At 43.9% G+C, this 22,857-nt stretch overlaps 1 pseudogene; it reads right to left on the bottom strand.

The window, feature by feature from the left end:
* Positions 1 to 5,205: 5,205 nt before the first annotated feature.
* Positions 5,206 to 22,857, bottom strand: part of LOC138661497 (butyrophilin subfamily 2 member A2-like) — a 75,885-nt pseudogene continuing 58,233 nt past the window's right edge.

Genomic DNA, 22,857 nt, shown 5'->3' with positions numbered 1-22,857 from the left:
ATCTACTCTGTTTACTTGCACTGATACACTCCAACTGATCGCTTACATAGAATATACATTTGTGTTGCTGTGTTGCTTAGCTTACAGGGGATTGTTTGAAGTGGAAACAGTTGGAACAAACCCTCAGCTGTGAGACGTATACGATCAAGACACGTTTTCATCATTTTTAGGGCACTTGAAGTCGGTAGAAATAATGGGAGCTTGAATGACAAAGTGAATTAGAAAGTTTGTAAAGACGTGATGAGCAGTAAATAGTGACATCCTGTGCCTTTACTGCAGTCTATAAACTTTCCTGATTTAGTGAAACAGTCACCGAGCAACAAAAGAGAAAATATCCTTGATCTGTGATAAAACTGCTGACAGGAGTCATGACGTACGGCGCCTTTTCTAGGCATTGACATATATGTGGTGGTGACAGTGCTGTTATGTTTGTGTTTTATGTTCCACTTTCCTTAGCTGGAAGCTTCTAACCCAAGAAAGCACAGTCATCCTGCAGAGTAAACTTCCATCTTGTAAAGTATACCGCTCATCCATCGCAGCACAACTCTTCGCACAGATACACAATAAACATGAGACGCGACTTACATAACCTATGCACACACCTGGCATCAGTGATGTCATTGCTTTATCCACCTACGTGTTTCTGCTTGAATGATGACAGGTATTTAGCAGTCTACAGTGTCTACCATGAAACCAACTCATTAGATGGCAGGTCTCATATGATTCTTTGTTTTGGTAGGTCTGCTAGTTCCCTTTTTCGTACTGGTTGATCCACTAAAAGATTAAAACTTATCTATAATCCACAGTGGAAACGTCCTAAAAGTGAGGAACCAGTTCTCCTTTATTGGGGAAAAAGATTACTTAACTGCCTTAGCCCTTGATCTAAATACCCTGTCATGATCCCAGCAAGACTAAGAAAAAGCTTCCCCGCCACTTAAACATTAATGGCCTAGCTTTGGGACCCATGGCGGTACCACTACAGTAGTGGACAGCTCAATGTTCATTGTTCACATTGGTACATCAGTTCCTCCAATTACTGTGCTCGCTTCTGCTGTTGCAGATTCATTAATTTGATATTGGCAATGGGAACCCATTACAAAATCATGATCTCATTCCTCAGGGTGGCATTGAGAGTGCTTTAGGTACCGTGGAATAAAATGAGCAGTGTAGTACCCCTAGTCTATCATAGGTGTGGTACTGAGGATATATCATGATCATGTATTGTTAGTATACCACTGTAAAAAGGGCTACAAATAGCTAAAGAACAATGGGCTCCCAATTACTATTGGTGCCACCTCAGGTCCTTGCCTATTGTCCAAATGGTTATTCTAGTCTAGAAGCAAACACACAAAATACTTGAAGCTGTTCAAATGTAAGCAACATTTAGCAGGAAGCACAATAATACTAATATAATCTGAACACTGTGCTCATGCTAGCCGGTTTCAGTGCACTAATATGCAAATATATGCAAACTGTAGCCATTGTTCTAATAGATGATTATAAATCACACCCTTGTCTCAAGACTGGCTCTTCCTGAATCAGCAACATGTTTGTCTGGAAATCTAGTGATCTGCTACCCAAGGGTGCAAGATGCAGCACTGGGTTGAGGGATGACCCTTAAGGTACCTTCACACTCAGCGACGCTGCAGCGATACCGACAACGATGTCGATCACTGCAGCGTCGCTGTTTGGTCGCTGGAGAGCTGTCACACAGACAGCTCTCCAGCGACCAACGATCCCAAGGTCCCCGGGTAACCAGGGTAAACATCGGGTTACTAAGCGCAGGGCAGCGCTTAGTAACCCGATGTTTACCCTGGTTACCAGCGTAAAAGTAAAAAAAACAAACACTACATACTTACCTACCGCTGTCTGTCCCCGGCGCTCAGCTTCTCTGCACTCCTCCTGCACTGGCTGTGAACACAGCGGCCGGAAAGCAGAGCGGTGACGTCACCGCTCTGCTTTCCGGCTGACCGACGCTCACAGCCAGTGCAGGAGGAGTGCAGAGAAGCTGAGCGCCGGGGACAGACAGCGGTAGGTAAGTATGTAGTGTTTGTTTTTTTTACTTTTACGCTGGTAACCAGGGTAAACATCGGGTTACTAAGCGCTGCCCTGCGCTTAGTAACCCGATGTTTACCCTGGTTACCAGTGAAGACATGTCTGCAGGGAGTCCAGCGACGAAATAAAGTTCTGGACTTTCCTCAGCGACCAACGATCTCCCAGCAGGGGCCTGATCGTTGGTCGCTGTCACACAGAACGATTTCCTTAACGATATCGTTGCTACGTCACAAAAAGCAACGATATCGTTAACGATATCGTTATGTGTGAAGGTACCTTTAGATTTTAGTATGTGGCTCAGAAGTTTAAAGGGAACCTGTCACCCTCAAAATGGAAGATGAGCTAAGCCCACCAGCATCAGGGGCTTATCTACAGCATTCTGGAATGGTGTAGATAAACCCCGATGTATCCTGAAAGATGATAAAAAGAGATTAAATTATACTCACTCAGGGGCTTTCCCGCTGCGGTCCGGTCCGATAGGCGTCGCGGTCCGGGGCCTCCCATCTTCTTACGATGACGTCCTTTCCCGGCACAGGCGCCGGGAAAGGTCAGAGAGGCCCAGCACCTGCGCACTGCAGTACTTTGCGCTGCCCTCAATAGGACAAATCAGTACGCCGGAGCCGCAGCGTGAAGACAAGAAGAGGACATCATCCTATGAAGATGGGAAGCCCCGGACCGGACCGCAGTGGGACCGCCCCTGGGTGAGTATAATCTAACCTCTTTTTTTTTATCTTTCAGGTTACATCGGGAAGGGGGGGGGGGGATCCTGTAGATAAGCCCCCGATGCTGGTGGGCTTAGCTCAACTTCCATTTTGGGAGCGACAGGTTCCCTTTATATATGGAGCGCCCCCAGACACAGGGCCACGCGTTTCGGTACCGGGCCTCTCTGGTTCGGTTCTGAGGCTGTCACGGTGGCTAGACCCGGTCCGCGACCCTGCTAAGGGGCATCCAATGAAGGTGGTAGTACAGTCTGTCAGGAGTTCGTGACGCCACCTGTGGTGTTCGGTCAGGGTGACCGACGCTGCTGTGGGGTCCGCTGGGGTGATGGAATAGCAGCCGGATGGTATACCTTCCCACAGGTGAAGTATGTCCCCAGGGCTTCCCAGTAAGGGTACCGTCACACAGTGGCAATTTGATCGCTACGACGGCACGATTTGTGACGTTCCAGCGATATATCCGTGACGTTCCAGCGATCTCGCTGTGTCTGACACGCTCCTGCGATCAGGGACCCCGCTGAGAATCGTACGTCGTAGCAGATCGTTTGAAACTTTCTTTCGTCGTCTAGTGTCCCGCTGTGGCGGCATGATCGCATGGTGTAACAAAGGTGTGCACGATATTGAATACGATGTGCGCATAGTAACCAACGGCTTCTACATCGCACATACGTCATGAAATTATCGCTCCAGCGTCGTACATTGCAAAGTGTGACAGCAGTCTACGACGCTGGAGCGATATTGTTACGATGCTGGAGCGTCACGGATCGTGCCGTCGTAGCGATCAAAATGCTACTGTGTGACGGTACGCTTAGGTAGATGGTGATGGTGTGAGGTGCAGGCAATAACGACGACACAGGGTTGCAGTCTCTTTACCTTTTCCTGAAGGCTTCAGTACACTCAGTCCAGAGCACGTTCAACCGGGCTATCAGAGACCGGCCGGTCCGATGGGCACATCCGGAGTTTCCCTCGCAGATGGAAATCGTTGCCTACCAATAGCGCCTGTGTGTTGTAGTCCTACCCTGCTGAGCACTCGGAATAGTCCTCACAACTGCTGCTCTCGTTCGTTCGTTCTCTACAACTTCCTCTCTCTCTCTCTCTCGTTCTTTGGTTCCAGATGTTGCTAGTTTCTAACGTCCCCCAGATAAAGTATGGCTAGGACGCCACCCGTTTGACGGGAAGGCTTGGAGGTCTTCCGGGACCCTAGAGACGCCCCTCTCCCAATGTTGCCCCCTATGTCTTCGCAGGTGTAGAATGTAGACAGCCAACCTATAATTGACTGTCCAGCGGAATTTGAAGTAAGGCCTGAAATCAGTTACTCCTACGGTGATCCGGCCACCGACTACGCGCCTCAGTAAGATGTTGCCTTCCTCTCTCGGCACGACTCTTACTGGCTCTCCTTTGTGCTGATCTCGTTTACACTGTTCCACAATATTCTTCCCCTCTTGTCTCTTTCTTAGGATACCGCCGCAAGGTGTGCAGGCGCGGTTCCGTAACGTTCTGTTCTGTTCGCTAGGCGCCTGCCAGGTTCCCACGCCTGACAGGGACCCCCCTGTGTCTTCTCCCCGCAACACCCCCTGCCACGGGATGTTGCCTGGTTCCAACCCAGTCAGCTTCTCTCTAACTTCCTCCCCAGCCCCTAGTTTTACCAGTGTGGGGAGTGGCCCAATAAATGAAGCCTTTTCCTCCCCCTAGTGGCCGGAGTGTGAAGTGTAATGTGTTCTGGTGATACCTGGTCAGGAGAGCTCCTTAGTGCCATCGGACGTACCGCTACTCGCCTTGGGGCCATACTGCAACGACCAGGTCCTAGGGGCACTGCAAATACTTCCCATAGATAGTGATAAAGATCTCTCTAGTAGTCATTAAAGGCTCGCTGTTGTTTCCATAAACTTTGCATAAATCAATAGTATATGCAAATATGAGAATCTGTGTAATATATCTCGTTAGAGAAATATGCTTCTTTATCCACTTATGAGTGACGTCTTCTCATCATTTACTCTGTAAAACTGCTAAAATCCACATTGCTCAAGATCAAAATGTACTGCCAGACCACTGAGGGATCAGATTACAACTACCCATTTAAGTCAGTGGAGAAGGGAAAAGGAAAAGGAGGGAGTAACAGAAAGTGAGACAGAAAGACGTTTTCCTGTAAAAGTGTTTTATCTCCTATAAGCGCTGAGTTCACAGCTACACTGCTCAATTATGCTGTATTATGTCCTCGGTGATGCTGCGGTTTCTAGACATGGGCTACTTATAGACAGGAGAGCAGGAATCCATCATTTCTGTGTGTGGGAGACGTAGTAGCAACTAGTGTCCACCCACTAGCTCAGAGACGACTGAAAATGAGAGAAAGAGCCTGCAGAGAGGAAAATGGGTTAAATATGGTGGAAGGAAACAGGTCAGAAATAGTGCTATTTCCTCATGCACACACACGCCATTTCCTGAAAAGTCACCTGAAATGACAGGTACAATTTTAATAGTATATCAGCTCTGAAAGGTGATGGCGGCATCTCATATCAGCCAAACCTGGTGACAGGTTCCCTTTAATCCTCGGAATAACAAGGTACTGCATTCATGTGTCCATAAGGAATGGGAGAGGTCAATCAGGTGATATCGCCCAGGGAAAGCTTGCCTTTATGGCCAGGTTACGTCCATCAATATAGCTAATATAAAAAGGTCCACATTGTAGGCCTCCCTTTTAGAAACCATTGAATTTACTGTCCTCCTCCACCTCCCGGTACCGTGTCCTCTGCACATGTCACAGAGCATGCCCACTGCAATCCCTCATAGAAGTCAAAGAGTCTTTTTCATCATTTTCTTATTTTCATGTGGCTGCTGTAAAACAAATTTCTGAGCTGAGAAGAGCAGCGGCTGAGGAGCGATGGCCGCCTCCATGATCACATTAAGAAACTAGAATACAAAAGTATACAGTCAAGTAATGAAAAAATGGATTCAAAGAAAATAATACGAAACATTATATAGTTTTAATTTGTACAAAAACATACATATAACACATTCCCTGTAAAACATATCTGGTGAGATTGTTCGCCATCAGCCAGGACTTTGCCTAGTGCTGGATTACTGAAATACTTGATCAAAAACTGGTTTCTTCCTGCAAACGTCCTAACGCCCTGAACTGATACAGAAGTATATACATTAAGGGCAAAATTATTAAACTGAAGGCGTCTGAATTTTGGCGTAATTTGCTCAATAAAAAGTCTTTTGGGACTTAGAAGATATTTATGTGTTTCTTTTTTCCACCATCTTCCATAATTTTTTTGCTACCACATGGACAGTTTACATTGTTCTGGGGAGTAGGAATCGTCATTCAGGAGACCCTGGTGGTTAGAGACTTACAGGCAATGCTCCATGGGAAAATGTATGCAAATGAGTTCTCCACCCAAAGAAAGAAAAGAGTTTACCTTGTGCCACCTATTGGAGGAATTTGAGGAAGCTACTCTGTAAGTTAAGTTGATGCTGATTTGGGGTTTCTTGTTCTCCTCATCAGTGCAGAGTGGGGTAATGGTTGGCAGGATGGGATGCGTTGATAAGGGTTCAAAGGTACAAAGCCATCCACAACCTGTCTCCTCCATACATCCCTGACATGGTCTCCCGGTACTTACCTACACGCAACCTCCGATCCTCTCAAGATCTCCTCCTCTACTCCCCTCTCATCTATTCTTCCCACAATCGCATCCAAGACCTCTCCCGCGCTTCCCCCATACTCTGGAACTCTCTACCCCAACACATCAGACTCTCGCCTACCATAGAAACCTTCAAAAAGAACCTGAAGACCCACCTCTTCTGACAAGCCTACAACCTGCAGTGATCCTCAACCTACTGAACCGCCGCACAACCAGCTCTACCCTCTCCTAGTGTATCCTCACCCATCCCCTGCAGACTGTGAGCCCTCGTGTACAGGGTTCTCCCTCCTTATGTACCTGTGTGCCTTGTTTTTCTGCTCATGTTTATTTGTATTGTCTATATTTGCCCCTTTTTCACATGTAAAGTGCCATGAAATAAATGGCTCTATAAAAATGTACAATAATAATAAATAATAATAAAGGGTTGCTCATTTAGGAGACCCAGCTGGTTTATAGAGACAATGCCCCATGGAAAGGAGTATGCAAAATAACTGTCCTCCAAAAGGAAAAACTCAGCCTCTTGCGCTAATGTTTTTCATTACCATGACCCCTCCAGTTGAGCTGTAGATGTGACTTTTCCTTTATTCTCTTTTTGGATTTATCATTGGCCTCTACCAATTAACCTCACCGTATCTCCATTTTTGCCCAACCAAAAAAAAGGTAGGACACTTACTCCAATATGTCCAACATCATTGAATGTATAGAGGGAATCCCAACTCATAGGATCATAGAAAGTAATTTGTCGAGGCCCTGATAGATTTAGGTAGACCCCAACTCGCTCAATCTGTCCCCTCACTGGCAAAGTAGCTTCTGGAGTGTCTAGGGCTTTAAAGTCATCTATGAAACGGGAAATGCACCAAATATGTTCCTCTGGACGAAACATGTATGCATGTCCACTTCTCTTGACCTCATTGGAGGCCACTCCAACAGCCCACTCCAGACAATTCCCTAACTCAACCTCCCAGTAATGGCAGCCAGTGGAAAAGACAGGAAGACCAAGGCAGCAACGCTCAGTTTCAAAACGAGAATTGTTTGGAGGAGGTTGGTCTACTGGTGGTTTATTCATCAACGTTACGAGATTGGGGGCAACGGATAGCTCAGGGTGGGCCGTCTCTGGACGTAATGTGATGAATTCTGAAAGAAAAAGGCACAGTTAAGCTGGAGTAAAATAAAAGTAATGGTGATGGAAGATGAGTAGAAGACTGGAGGCCAATATGGCCACTTACCTGGAGTCATCACAGCTTTCCTCCAAGCTAAAGTTAAAAAAAAATATGTATAAACTTTACAGGTCATAAAACTGTTCTTATTGACTATAACAAAACACCATTTTGTCATGATGTTACATCAAATTTGGTTCTTTGTAGCAATCTAACTAAGGCAATGTTCACTTCTGAGCCAGCAATTCTGAGTGTGGAGCCTTGGGATCCTCTGCTAGGCTCTCGCAAACGTCATGGTGTCATGGAATAATGCATGTCATGGCATCGCGACACAACGCTCATCATAATATTGTAGGGGCCTAATGTAAGTGGCAGAGGTGCCAAGAATTGTTGACTTAGAAGCGAACTCTGCTCTGGTCCGGCTCCCACCAGAGGACCAAACTGAACGTAGGACCAGTGAAGTTAATTTTTTTTTTCCTCATTTTTTAGGTGGCACTTTCATTTCTGAATTTCATCACATTGGAGAGAAGATAATTGGCTAGAATCTTATCGTTTTGATGAACTATTTTTTGTCATTTTTTAAACTAGCATCTTCTAATGTGAGACGTACCTACTTCAGAAGAAAGGGCATCTGTGAAAACGGAAAAAAAAGCCTATTAGGCCGTATATACTACACTGGTTTGAATGGTATGATCGCATACTGGGTCAAACTCACCTTTAGTCCTATTGAGGTCCACTAAAACCAAGAAAAAAAAACAAGATAAAATTCCATCACCGAATAGAAAACATTTCCATGTTGTTACAGAAAAAAAGAATTCAACAATGATGGCTATAAGATTGGACTAACAGTCATATTCCTATTGCTCTTGCAAATTCCAAATTACACAAAGCGGTTGTCTTCTTCAGAAAATTCCTTTTGGTTGAAGGGTCCATCTAGAATATCGCTGTGACCATTACCGATCAGTTATAATCCACAGAGGAACCTGCAATCAGGTGTAATATTTCCCTACAGTGACACTACAGGTGAAAAGAGGAATTACATGCGGCCCGTTACAATCAGTGAGATGTCCATGTGATGTATGGACGCACTGGGTCCTCCAGAGTCTTGGTACCTTCTTTCCAATTTATTTAATAGAGGAGGATCCTGACCAGATGACCTCTTCTTCAATTAAACTTATAATGAACTACTGGGGCACTTGAAAATTAGTTATTTACACTACAAAGCTCCTATAATTCCCACCTTTCTGTCTGTGCTGGTTCCGAATGTACATAATACCAAGTATGGCTCCAGCCAACAGTATCACAAAGGTGAAGATGAAGGCGTAGGCCCATGACGACAGACGTGGAAACATGTCCTCTAAGGAGACAAAGAAAGCCTTACTGATGTACAAGGATTTACAATGGGGGCAAGACAAGTAACAGGCACAAGGGTAACAAAGACCAACATTTTGAATGTTGACACCAGCCATGGTGGGGAAGTGACCCAGCCAGTAACATGGGACATACAGTACCTGCAACTTCCATATAAAGTCCAACCTCCTTGCCGGTCACTGGATGCCTCACTGCGCCGTACACATGTCCATCGCTGGGGCTTTTGAGCAAAATTCTGCTCTCTAGTTGGAACAGACCATTGCTCTGGTTGTGAATGTGATCCCGATCTATGGCTGCTGGGCCACTGTCCACCTCCCAGCGCATTTCTGGACTTGGGAACCAGTCTGACGTAACGAAAGAGATAGCAATGGCATCATCCTGAAGAAAAAAAACCCAAGACAGGGACGGAGCCTATACCTGCAAAACAGGCAACGTAAAAACCTAAGATCCAAGAAGTGTAAGATAACAAGAAGTGTCATTACTGGACATCATCATCATGCATGTACAAAGCCGGGCTCCTCACTATGACCCACAGTGAAAACGTTGATATGTGAGCGCTCACTTTTTGATGCATATTTTTAATTGTTATCACTTTTTATATGTGGTCTATGATGATGCCGTCTATGGACATTACAGGACAATGTGATATGTTCACTGGGGCAGAAGAGTAGCTGCCACCAAGGCTGGACCAAGGCTGGGACCCCTGGGAAAAATATGGCGTCTCTCTCGTCATCTCTGATAAAAGGGAAAGTGAGAATAGTTCATAAAAAGTAAAAACGGTTATGTACAGTGCCCAAGTAACAGTAATATTCTCTATATAATGCCACATAATGAATATATAAGTGGTGAAATAACAGTGCCATACAGTATCCAAATTATAGTAATATACTGTACCCAACTAATAGTACCACACAGCATCCAAGTCAAAGTAATATGCAGTGTACAATTTACAGTGCTACACAGTGTCCAAGTAACAGTACTGTACCATGCCCAAATAATAATACCATACAGTGTCCAAGCAATAGTACTGTACCATGCCCAAATAATAGTACCATACAGTGTCCAAGTAACAGTACTGTACCATGCCCAAATAATAGTACCATACAGTGTCCAAGCAATAGTACTGTACCATGCCCAAATAATAGTACCATACAGTGTCCAAGTAACAGTACTGTACCATGCCCAAATAATAGTACCATACAGTGTCCAAGTAACAGTACTGTACCATGCCCAAATAATAGTACCATACAGTGTCCAAGTAACAGTACTGTACCATGCCCAAATAATAGTACCAAACAGTGTCCAAGTAACAGTACTATACCATGCCCAAATAATAGTACCATACAGTGTCCAAGTAATAGTACTGTACCATGCCCAAATAATAGTACCAAACAGTGTCCAAGTAATAGTACTGTACCATGCCCAAATAATAGTACCATACAGTGTCCAAGTAATAGTACTGTACCATGCCCAAATAATAGTACCAAACAGTGTCCAAGTAATAGTACTGTACCATGCCCAAATAATAGTACCATACAGTGTCCAAGTAATAGTACTGTACCATGCCCAAATAATAGTACCAAACAGTGTCCAAGTAATAGTACTGTACCATGCCCAAATAATAGTACCATACAGTGTCCAAGTAATAGTACTGTACCATGCCCAAATAATAGTACCATACAGTGAACAAGTAACAGGACTATAGAATGCTCATTAACAGTGCCATACAGTATTACTGCATACAGTGCTATACACCGTAACAATAGCAGTGCCATACATTGTCACAGCATATAAATGAGATAATATAGAGTACAAATGATAATGCCATACAACGTCCAAATCATAGTAATATAGTGTGCCCAAATATTAGTGCCATTCAGTGTCCAAATCACAGTACAATAGAATGCCCGAATTACAGTGCCATATAGCCGTTTAAAATGCTATAAAATGCCTATTAACAATGTCATGCAGCATCCAAATTAGGTGAAATAGAGCGCAAAATAACAGTGACATACAGTGTCCAAATCACAGTAGTATAGAGAGTCCAAATCACAGTAGTATAGAGAGTCCAAATCACAGTACTATAGAGTATCCAAATCACAGTACTATAGAGCGTCCAAATCACAGTACTATAGAATGTCCAAATCACAGCACTATAGAGTGTCCAAATCACAGTACTATAGAGCGTCCAAATCACAGTACTATAGAGTGTCCAAATCACAGTACTATAGAGCGTCCAAATCACATTACTATAGAGCGTCCAAATCACATTACTATAGAGCGTCCAAATCACAGTACTATAGAGCGTCCAAATCACATTACTATGGAGCGTCCAAATCACAGTACTATAGAGCGTCCAAATCACAGTACTATAGAGCGTCCAAATCACAGTACTATAGAGCGTCCAAATCACAGTACTATAGAGCGTCAAAATCACAGTACTATAGAGCGTCCAAATCACATTACTATAGAGCGTCCAAATCACAGTACTATAGAGCGTCCAAATCACATTACTATGGAGCGTCCAAATCACAGTACTATAGAGCGTCCAAATCACAGTACTATAGAGTGTCCAAATCACAGTACTATAGAGTGTCCAAATCACAGTACTATAGAGTGTCCAAATCACATTACTATGGAGTGTCCAAATCACATTACTATAGAGTATCCAAATCACAGTACTATAGAGTGTCCAAATCACAGTACTATAGAGTGTCCAAATCACAGTACTATAGAGCGTCCAAATCACAGTACTATAGAGTATCCAAATCACAGTACTATAGAGTGTCCAAATCACAGTACTATAGAGTGTCCAAATCACATTACCATGGAGTGTCCAAATCACAGTACTATAGAGTATCCAAATCACAGTACTATAGAGTGTCCAAATCACATTACTATAGAGTATCCAAATCACAGTACTATAGAGCGTCCAAATCACATTACTATGGAGCGTCCAAATCACAGTACTATAGAGCGTCCAAATCACATTACTATAGAGTGTCCAAATCACAGTACTATAGAGTGTCCAAATCACAGTACTATAGAGTGTCCAAATCACATTACTATGGAGTGTCCAAATCACATTACTATAGAGTATCCAAATCACAGTACTATGGAGTGTCCAAATCACAGTACTATAGAGTGTCCAAATCACAGTACTATAGAGCGTCCAAATCACAGTACTATAGAGTATCCAAATCACAGTACTATAGAGTGTCCAAATCACAGTACTATAGAGTGTCCAAATCACATTACTATGGAGTGTCCAAATCACAGTACTATAGAGTATCCAAATCACAGTACTATAGAGCGTCCAAATCACATTACTATAGAGCGTCCAAATCACAGTAGTATAGAGTGTCCAAATCACATTACTATAGAGTATCCAAATCACAGTACTATAGAGTGTCCAAATCACATTACTATAGAGCGTCCAAATCACAGTAGTATAGAGTGTCCAAATCACATTACTATAGAGCGTCCAAATCACAGTAGTATAGAGTGTCCAAATCACAGTACTATGAAGTGACAAATAACTGTGCCATACTGTGCTCAAATAATCAAGAGTTTGATCCCCCAGGGGAAGCCCAGACTGGCTTTAGGGAACAGAGGATTCTTCGTTATGGCTGCCATGTACGACCGCTGATGGCTGCATCTTGTCCTGACACAATCATCTTTTTGTTGGGCTCATGTTTGCCGGACTCCCGGAGACTTTGGTGTTACACTCATTCCAACAGTATTTTCTAGATCCGTGCAGCCGTCCAGCACCCAAGTCAACATCTACTTCTGATCTACTTATGATCCCAATATAGGAGAAACCCCAAACCCCCAAGATTCCCACGAGGCTCGACAAGCCGTCTCGGGACCACTGCACAAGCAGTGACCTATCTGAGCAGCAAAGAGATAACTGAGCATTTGTGAGTTGTCGATAGTCCTATTTCTAGACAAAAGCTGAATTTTTTAGCTTTTGCCTCAGAGTTGCACGATGACCCCATACGAGGAGCCAAAGGAGAAGAAGAATAGGTAAATGCTGCATTATTCATCTACTTGACCAATGTCAGACATTATAAGGTGTTTTTGGAGGAGGTGACCTTTCCATGCCTGCATGCCTCATTTCTATAAATGACGTGTCTTGCGAGGAGGTGAAGGGTGACATTAAAGATTTATTGCTGATTTTCAGCTGGTGTCAGTGGCTTCTCTTGTCTATTATACCCCACAGTGAAATATATAAGAAATATTCAGAGCGAGGTATATGGATTTTCTAAGGTCATACAGTTAGGTCCATATATATTTGGACAGAGACAACATTTTTCGAATTTTTGTTATAGACATTACCACAATGAATTTAAAAAAAATCACTTCAGATGCAGTTGAAGTTCAGACTTTCAGCTTTCATTTGAGGGTATCCACATTAAAATTGGATGAAGGGTTTAGGAGCGTCAGCTTCTTAACATGTGCCACCCTGTTTTTAAAGGGCTCAAAAGTAATTGGACAATTGACTCCAAGGCTGTTTCATGGACAGGTGTGGGCAATCCCTTCGTTATGTCATTCTTAATTAAGCAGATAAAAGGCCTGGAGCTGATTTGAGGTGTGGTGCTTGCATTTGGAAGGTTTTGCTGTGAAGTAAACATGCGGTCAAAGGAGCTCTCCATGCCGGTGAAACAAGCCATCCTTAAGCTGTGAAAACAGAAAAAAACCCATCCGAGAAATTCCTACAATATTAGGAGTGGCAAAATCTACAGTTTGGTACATCCTGAGAAAGAAAGAAAGCACTGGTGAACTCATCAATGCAAAAAGACCTGGGCGCCCACGGAAGACAACAGTGGTGGATGATCGCAGAATTATCTCCATGGTGAAGAGAAACCCCTTCACAACAGCCAACCAAGTGAACAGCACTCTCCAGGAGGTCGGCGTATCAATATCCAAATCTGCCATAAAGAGAAGACTGCATGAAAGTAAATACAGATGGTTCACTGCACGGTGCAAGCCACTCATAAGCATCAAGAAGAAAAAGGCTAGACTGGACTTTGCTAAAAAACATCTAAAAAACCCAGCACAGTTCTGGAAGAACATTCTTTGGACAGATGAAACCAAGATCAACCTCTACCAGAATGATGGAAAGAGAAAAGTATGGAGAGGGCGTGGTACAACTCATGATCCAAAGCATACCACATCATCTGTAAAACACGGCGGAGGCAGTGTGATGGCTTGGGCATGCATGGCTGCCAGTGGCACTGGGTCACTAGTGTTTATTGATGATGTGACACAAGACAAAAGCAGCCGAATGAATTCTGAGGTATTCAGAGCCGCCATACTGTGTGCTCAGATCCAGCCAAATGCAACAAAACTGATTGGTCGTCATTCCATACTACAGATGGACAATGACCCAAAACATAAAGTCAAAGCAACCCAGGAGTTTATTAAAGCAAAGAAGTGGAATATTCTTGAATGGCCAAGTCAGTCACCTGATCTCATCCCGATTGAGCATGCATTTCACTTGTTAAAGACTAAACTTCAGACAGAAAGGCCACAAACAAACAGCAACTGAAAACCACCGCAGTGAAGGCCTGGCAGATCATCAAAAAGGAGGAAACACAGCGTCTGGTGATGTCCATGAGTTCAAGACTTCAGGCCAGGCAGTCGTTGCCAACAAAGGGTTTTCAACCAAGTACTAGAAATGAACATTTTATTTAAAATGATTGAATATGTCCAATTACGTTTGGTCCCTTTAAAAACAGGGTGGCACATGTTTAGGAGCTGAAATTCCTAAACCCTTCATCCAATTTTAATGTGGATACCTTCAAATGAAAGCTGAAAGTCTGAACTTCAACTGCATCTGAATTGTTTTGTTTAAAATTCATTGTGGTAATGTCTATAACCAAAATTAGAAAAATGTTGTCTCTGTCCAAATATATATGGACCTAACTGTATATATATTTTAATTAACAACCACTGACATATTGGAAAACACTTAAAAGGATAATGATCCTGTACACCAGGATCTAGGATGAGAGCGCTGAACGCTACATATATTTTGCTGCTTCAGAAATAAACTTCGAAAATCCTAAATCTGATGTCTTCCCAAGTGATGGAGGTGCCTTGGAGGAGCCCGAAGACTATTTCTAACCTTGGCACTTAAAGTTATTTTCTTAACATGGGATAATAATATCATGGTCATTTCCAAAGTCCAGTGTCTGGGGTCATTAGATCTGTTTTCAGGCTCATGTGAAGCCAATAATCCCTGGAGATCAGACAGAACGGACCTGAGAAACGGTCAAAAGTCGAAAATGGGTCGAGCGATTAGCAACAAGTGTAATTATTCTTCCTTATGTAATTGAATGATCAGTTATATGGATGTCCCACCGAGGACGACTTGAAAAGCACTCAAGATTTAGGACCTGGAATTTGCTTGCCCACGATCGGGAATAGTAGCGTTTTAGGCGCAGCTACATTAGAAGCACAATGGATTGGATTTCTATAAATTCTGTGTTCACGGTTCTCCTTTTTAATGCTGCGTAAATTGCTCTGTGATGTGGGTTTCTGAGCCGCAGCACGTTAATTTCTGTACTGGAGATGCTTGTCTCCTCTGTGAACTTTCCCTCAATAGACATTAGATGCAGTTGCGGCGCCCCAGGGTCCTGGTCGTCGCAGTGGCATTGCTTTCCTCTCGAGGAGAGTGATGCTATGTTTGGAGGCAATGAAGGAGAACTTTGTCAGGTAACACAATTCATGCAACATGTTCACACTCCAGACCAGAAGGGGGAGCTCTAAGCCTGTTTAAGGTAAACTCCCCTATAAGGACATCCTGATCTGGAGGGAAAGGGTTCAGCTCCTGTCAGGAAGCAGAGGAGTCCTGTGGCCTGAAGTGCTGCAGCTCCTTGAAAACAGACGGATAGAAAGCAGAACATATTGCAGTAAGCGTGAAGGAAAGCAGAGCAAAGGAGAGGATATCAGAGGGAGATCAGCCAGGAGCAAGCTGCTTCCTTCTGAGGTGCAGAAATCCGGTGGCCGGAATACAGAGGGAGTAAGGATCTCTACGCTTTACTTCAGAGACCGGCAGGACAGCTATTTCCACGGTACCTGTCCGACCTATACCCAGGAGGCACGGTGGCAACTTCCAGAGGCTGGGGCATGCTAGAGTCCCTATAAACCGCCTCAATCCACCAGTCATACGGGTTTGTCCTATCCTATCTGGGGGACAGAGAGAGAGACATAACATCTACAACAGTTGTGAGGACCTTATGAGAAGCTTAGCAGTAAGGTACTACAACACCCAGGTGCTAAAGGAAGGCTACTGATTTCCACCTGGATAAGGGGACTCTGGATTTGCCTCCAAACCAGCCGGACTCTGCCTGCCCTGTGATCTGGTGCTCTGGACTGTGGATGCTGAAGTCTTCAGTAAAGGTAAAGAGACTGCAACCTTGTGTCCTCGTTCTTCAGTGCGCCTCTCACCATCCACCATCTACACACTGGGAAGCCCTGGGGTCATACTTCACCTGTGGGAAGGTATACCATCTAGCTGCCATAACGTCACCCCAGTGGACCCCTTAAGCAGCGTCGGTCATCCTGACCTAATACCACAGGTGGCGTCACGAACATATCCTTTTAAAGACCTTTCCCTTTTACACGGACGTCCCAGGGCCACAGACCGGGTCAGCCACCATGACATCCCCCTGTGAACCGCGGGACCTGGTACCGAGCACCCCTTGCCCACGGGGGCGCTCCACAGTAAATCCTAAAATAGTCCTAAAAGACAAGTGCGTATGTGGAACGCAATGAAAATACGCTTTGTCCAAAACACTACTATTAGTGAGGGTGGGCATGTACCTTACAGGCGAGGGCTCCAGAACGGATGTCTCCCTGATCCATCCTGGGGAGCCACTATAATACAATGGGGAGACCCATGACACATCATCCCATGTCCCAGCTTCATTTGTGAATGAATCAGATGTAATTAGGAAATTGGGGTCAACTATAGTCAATTGTGCCAGTCTGAGGGGAAAAGCTTTAAGAAGTATCTGTAGAAGCAAGCGATCCATGGCTGGAGTTATCGTCTTCAATCTTTGAAGCAGCAGATTACCTTGTTGTAAATATATGGAAGGTTTTAGTGAACCGAATGTTTGTATGGTGAGCCCTAGAATTGGCACCGAGCTTTAGAAGCAGGGAGGTTCTTAGGGGGTAAAAGCCAATCTGTGAGTCCATATGGTCAAAGAAGAAGGATAGCGCTGGAGCATGTAGTACAGAAGAGCCCAGTAGATGCCAACATTACATGACTAAGCTCTTTCCTAGACCATTATTAACTTCTCACTACTAGGGATATAATGTATGAACCTCTAAACCATCCTAAACTAGTGGAAGCCGTCATGAGAATAAATAAAATAACCTTCAAGAGGACCTGTCACGTGCCATAAATATGTATTTTTCACCTGTTGTAAATGCCGCTGTTCTCCTGAATCTGGCGATGTTTTTCTTTTCTTCCTGCTCTTCTCTGTTCCTGAGATATGGCCTCTTCTTCCCTAAGTATAAATCAAGACTTTTTAAGCCAAGTGGATGTGGTCATCAACTCTTCTGTCAGCGTCTTCTTGATGACCTTGCCCATTTGTCTAACAAGACTAGATTTATATACATGGAAGAACGGGTCATATATCAGGAATGGAGAGTTTCAGGGACAGAAGAAAAATATCATCCGATTCAGGAGAACAGTAACATTTACACCAGTAAAAAACCCTTTATATATCTGTGTTTTTTTCCCACGTGACAAGTCATCTTTGAATTCCACTAAGCCACACAGGATTAAAATGTATTAACCTCTGAACCTACACCACCAGGAATAATATCTATACTCCCATAACCAATCCAGACGTCCAAGGAAATTATCATTCTTTCCTAAACCACCCTAGACCATCAGGAACACCGATCTCTTACGTCATCCTGAAAAGTGGAGCAATAAAGCCACAGCTGAGTAGCTTCAGAGCTGTCATCAAAGGACCTCGATAAAAAGATGAAACACAACAATTTTGGCGGACATTGCTCATCGTTTCTCTCCAGTGTGGTCAGTCCACCCTGACAGTTTAGATTGATGCACTAAAAATGTGTCTTGTTATTCGGCCTAGACTTGAGTGGTCCTAGTGAAAATTGTCATTTACAAGAGACTCGCCGGTAAGTCTTTGCACACCGAAACAAATGTTTTTTTTTGGTAGTCAGTCATTCTACCAAAAGCTTTAAACAAGGGTCAGATGGATCTTGTGAGACCCCAGGGTCCATGCATCTATTTTGGCAAGACGGATGTCCTAAGGTAACCCTACAGCATTGCGACCTAGCATTGACACCCTCCACGTGGATTCTACAGAAAGAGGTTTACAACTTAAAACCTTCTTGTAAATTCATGTAATTAAATTTCATGCTTATTTGGATTTGATGGGAACGTCATGATTTCCTCATGAAAAATAATTGTTTTGGGATAATCTGTTGTTCTTTCAATTGACTTTGTTGTGACTTGTAGAGGTGAATCAAGGAACAAGCAAACTAAAATATTCAAGAAAACTACGCTGCCAAGAATATCAGCTGCCAGACCGGAGCTGTGCCTTCAACTTACACAGTTTGACATGTCAGGGCCTGAACACCCAACGTATGATATATTTCAACAAATATGACAACTACATTCCCTATACACCTCTGTCTCATGTATGGAGCAGTGTATCAGTTCTACGGGAGCACTCCAGCTGAAAATTGTTATCTGCAAATATCTTGAAAGACAAAGATAATTTCACAGAAATCAGAAGATTGTGGAGGTGAAGAATTGCCCAAGAATTCAGAATGTTTTTGAAGAGCAAAATCAGATGGAAAGTTGCCCATGTAGTGTAAAATTTGGATTACAAAATTTTTGCTATCCTTGATGCTGGGTAGTGAAGAAATATTATATTAACCAGTAAAGGATCTCTAAGTTCACTGGAAAAGTTAATTGAGTTGAAAGAAATGGATGAAGACCAGTAGAAAAATGGAACGTCCTGCCATTGAGCAGCATAAAGACAGAAATAGAAAGCAAGATAATGGCAGTTGCTTTTTGCTGCCTAAAGTGGAAAGGTGCCATGGGTCTCCCAAAAACATTAAATTGGAAAATAAAGCAATGGACAAAAATAAAATTATCAAAAACCTCACTGCCTAGAGCAGGGGTCTCAACTTCTAACTCATGAACTGTGGCTCGCGGCTGTCTGCCAGCTTGGTGCATTAGCTTCAGATTTAGTGTAAACTGGTATGAAGAGCACATCTCAAAATGGTGAACTTCGTGAGTAGCCCTGCACAGCAGAGCAGATCTGGGTACACATCTACTGGTCTTGGGGGTTTAGAGATAATTTAAGTATGGTACGCTGGAGACAGGATGATACTACCGGCCAGAGGAGGTGCTTGAAGATGGATGTAACTGTGTTGGGACTGCGTAATGGGAGAATGCTGAATGTGGTGGGGTGTTGTAGTAACCCCTGGATCTTGGTATACTGCTTCAGGGTGATTTGTGTGGAAAAGCTTTGGTTATCATCAAATCCTTTGGCTTTGGTTGCCACTACTGTGGGGGCTGGATGTGGCTCCTGACCCTCTTGCAGAGCTGAATGTGGCTCTCAAGGTTAGAAAGGTTGGGACCACTGGCCTAGAGTGTGCGCCCTTTATTGTCATTCTGCAGAAATGTTCCGTAGAAGGTTCACACTACATAAGACTTTATTTTTCTGGTCTAACAGAAATGAGATGGGCGAATTAATTTGATGTCAATCGAAATTGTGTCAAAAATTTACAAAAGTTGATGAAACCGACAAATTCAAACAATTTACAATTTTATTTGTGCAAATTACCAAAAATGCCTGTTGCCATTTTACACAGTTTACCACAGAAGGCTCAAATAACTTCAGGCGTGGCAGGCCGAACTTTCCCATAATAGCTTGCATCTTTCACATTACAGACAATCAGAGGGGACTAACATAGTCTCTATAAAGGCTGGGAATGCAGCAGTCACTTTTGGTGAATCTGGATAGCAAGAGGATGTCACAGCTCACAGCTTAGTGGAACGGGAGTGGTGGAACCACTGTGCCTTAGTCCGAGAAGAGCCTGGAGGGGCATGACTAGGTGAGCACCTGACTTTTTACTATAGTCCATGATAGTGGGGTTAGGCTTGTTCCCGATGGACACCAAGTGCTACTCCAGGGCAGACCTCAAATGCACAGCAGCTAACCCACAAGGGATAGGAACTGGAATGGCTCCGTTAGAGAGTACAGCTGATACAGGCAGGCATGGCAGGAACACAGGTAGCACAGATGCAGATTGGTACAGCTGGTGTACAGATAGGCACTGGCAGGTGCGGACTGGTCAGGCTGTTATACAGATTGGCAATGCAGGTGCAGGTAGGTCTGGTTGATATACAGATTGGCAAGGGCAGGTCCAGCAGATATACAGATTGGCATAGCAGATGCAGGCAGGTCCAGTCTGAGATAGAGAATGTCATGGCAGGTGCAGGCAGGACCAGCTGATGTACAGAGTGGCTCAACATGTGCTGGTAGGACCGACCGATATACAGACTGGCACGGCAGGTGTGAGCAGGTCCGGCTGATATACAGTTTGGCACGGCTAGTGAAGGTGGGTTCAGCTGAAATAAAAACTGACAAGGCAGATACTGGCACGGACGTTAGGGACTGATAGACACTAGACAAACTAGTGGGGACTAATGGACAGGGACCGGAGAATTAGAAAGCATGTTGGTGAATTATCTAACAACGTTGCACTGGTGGAGGTGCCTTAAATGATAAGCGTCTCCCAGCCATCGGTGCGAGCATCCCCTTTAAGAAATAGGAAGCGTGCCCTAAGCACAGTGCCCGGGGATCTGTACGACATTTGCATACCCTGGGCAGCAGCCGAGGAGGAAGTAGTGCTGGCCGGGGGCTGCCTCGGTGAATGACTTGAAGTCCCTGCTGGGGGAAGAGATGCTGCGTACAGGGAATCCGGCACTATATTTAGCCATAGAGATAGAGAGAGAAACCATAAAGCACTGAAAAAACTCTACAGATAGTGTGTGACAGTTCAACAGTGAAGAACGGCTACCATTCATTTATGCATAGCCAAATATACTGATGTCACTTTGTTGTTACTTAGGCTGTGTTTGTACTAAAGAGTGTTTGTGTGTTAGATTAGTCTAATATAGGGTAGTTGGAGTACTTGAGATTCATGCTGAATTAATTCACTGCATACAAATTTTAACACCAAAATTTGCCGAAACTGGAGAATACAGATTTCAAAACATTGGCTCTACTTGGTAATCCAGTTCGAAACTCATCCCAAAGAAGAGCACAAGGAACAACTATAACCCCTAACCTTAACACCTACCTATGACAATCAGCTCTACAACCACTTCATGATAGAGTTCGCTGCTGATATTCTCCACTAGACAGTGATACATATCTGCGTCCGAGAGGCTGACATTGCGCAATATCAGTGTCAGGTCTCCAGAGGCAGGTTGACCCCGGAAAGCTGTCCTTCCACTATACTCAGGATTCTGCCGCTCCTTATCCTCCTTCCCGTTCTTCAGTTCCAATACAGTCGTGACATAAAGAGAACGGAACCAGCGCACCTTCAACCCAGAGAGACCCTGCGCAGATGACAAGGAGCACGGCAAGAAGGTATCTGACCCCACTTCTGCTACTTGCTTTGTGTCCTGGGTCTGTAGATGAAATTCACCTGGAAGAGACAGAAAAATGAATGAGATAAATTGTACATGTAATAAATCCTGTACAAAGTTCCACTTCTAATAGTATAAACATAAGGATGAATGACCTCATTGAGGTCATTCATCCTTATGTTTATAGTCCTTTTACTAGGCACTGCTCCTAATAGCCAGTTTCCTACTCCACACTGATGAGGGGCAAATACCCCGAAACAGCTGTCTGTGGATGAATACCATGTTTTGGCATAGGTGGTTTTCCTTTTTGGATGCTGCCCTTCCCGTGGTTGTTCCTTCCCGGTGAAAGACCTGGCTATTTATTGCTTGCGTTGAGAAACATGTGATGGTGTCTCCACGGCTTTTCTACATCGCCTTCTAATAGTGTCCTGTCCATCTCATTGGAATGCACAAAAAATCTAATGTCCATGTGACTGCTAGACAGATGTGTGGCTTATAGCTCCTGGGGTACAATGAAAAATCTGTAATGGTTCCCTCAAACTACTATTAACTACTACTAAAACAAAAGGATTGGGAGACAAATATCTTTCCTATCATCCTATACACTTGCATGCTTGTGCATTCCTTGAAAAGAAAGGAAAAGCATTTAGATATCCAACTTTGATCGTTGTTTCCCCAAACATCTGCCAACGGGAGAGTCTACAGACCCCAACACACATTATATGGTCAGCTTTCCCAAGCAATTTTGGCCACCAGGAGTTTTCCCATGGACAGATGATGGTTTCACATCTCCCATTTAAGGTGGTCGCCTTCCTGAGATTTCTATAAGAGCAAGAGGACATCCTTTTTCCTGTAGTAGCTTTTTGCATCAGCTGTTAGTGTCACAAGTGTGTCACGTCCTCCTGGGAGATCTGGGGTTAGGGTACCGTCACACAGTGCAATTTTCATCGCTACAACGGTACGATCCATGACGCTCCAGCATCGTAACAATATCGCTCCAGCGTCGTAGACTGCTGTCACACTTTGCAATCTACGACGCTGGAGCGATAATTTCATGACGTATGTGCGATGTAGAAGCCGTTGGTTACTATGCGCACATCGTATACGATATATGTTACACCATGCGATCATGCCGCCACAGCGGGACACAAGATTCAAGATTCAAGATTCAAAGAAGCTTTATTGGCAGGACCAAATACACATCAGTTTTGCCAAAGCAAGTGTATAGAGGCAATAGGGATAGGGACTGAGGGGATGTT

The sequence above is a fragment of the Ranitomeya imitator genome, chromosome 2 (genome assembly GCF_032444005.1).
Source record: "Ranitomeya imitator isolate aRanImi1 chromosome 2, aRanImi1.pri, whole genome shotgun sequence".
NCBI lineage: Eukaryota > Metazoa > Chordata > Amphibia > Anura > Dendrobatidae > Ranitomeya > Ranitomeya imitator.
Note: the sequence above shows the minus strand (reverse complement) of the source record. Positions and strands in the feature narration are given on the sequence as shown.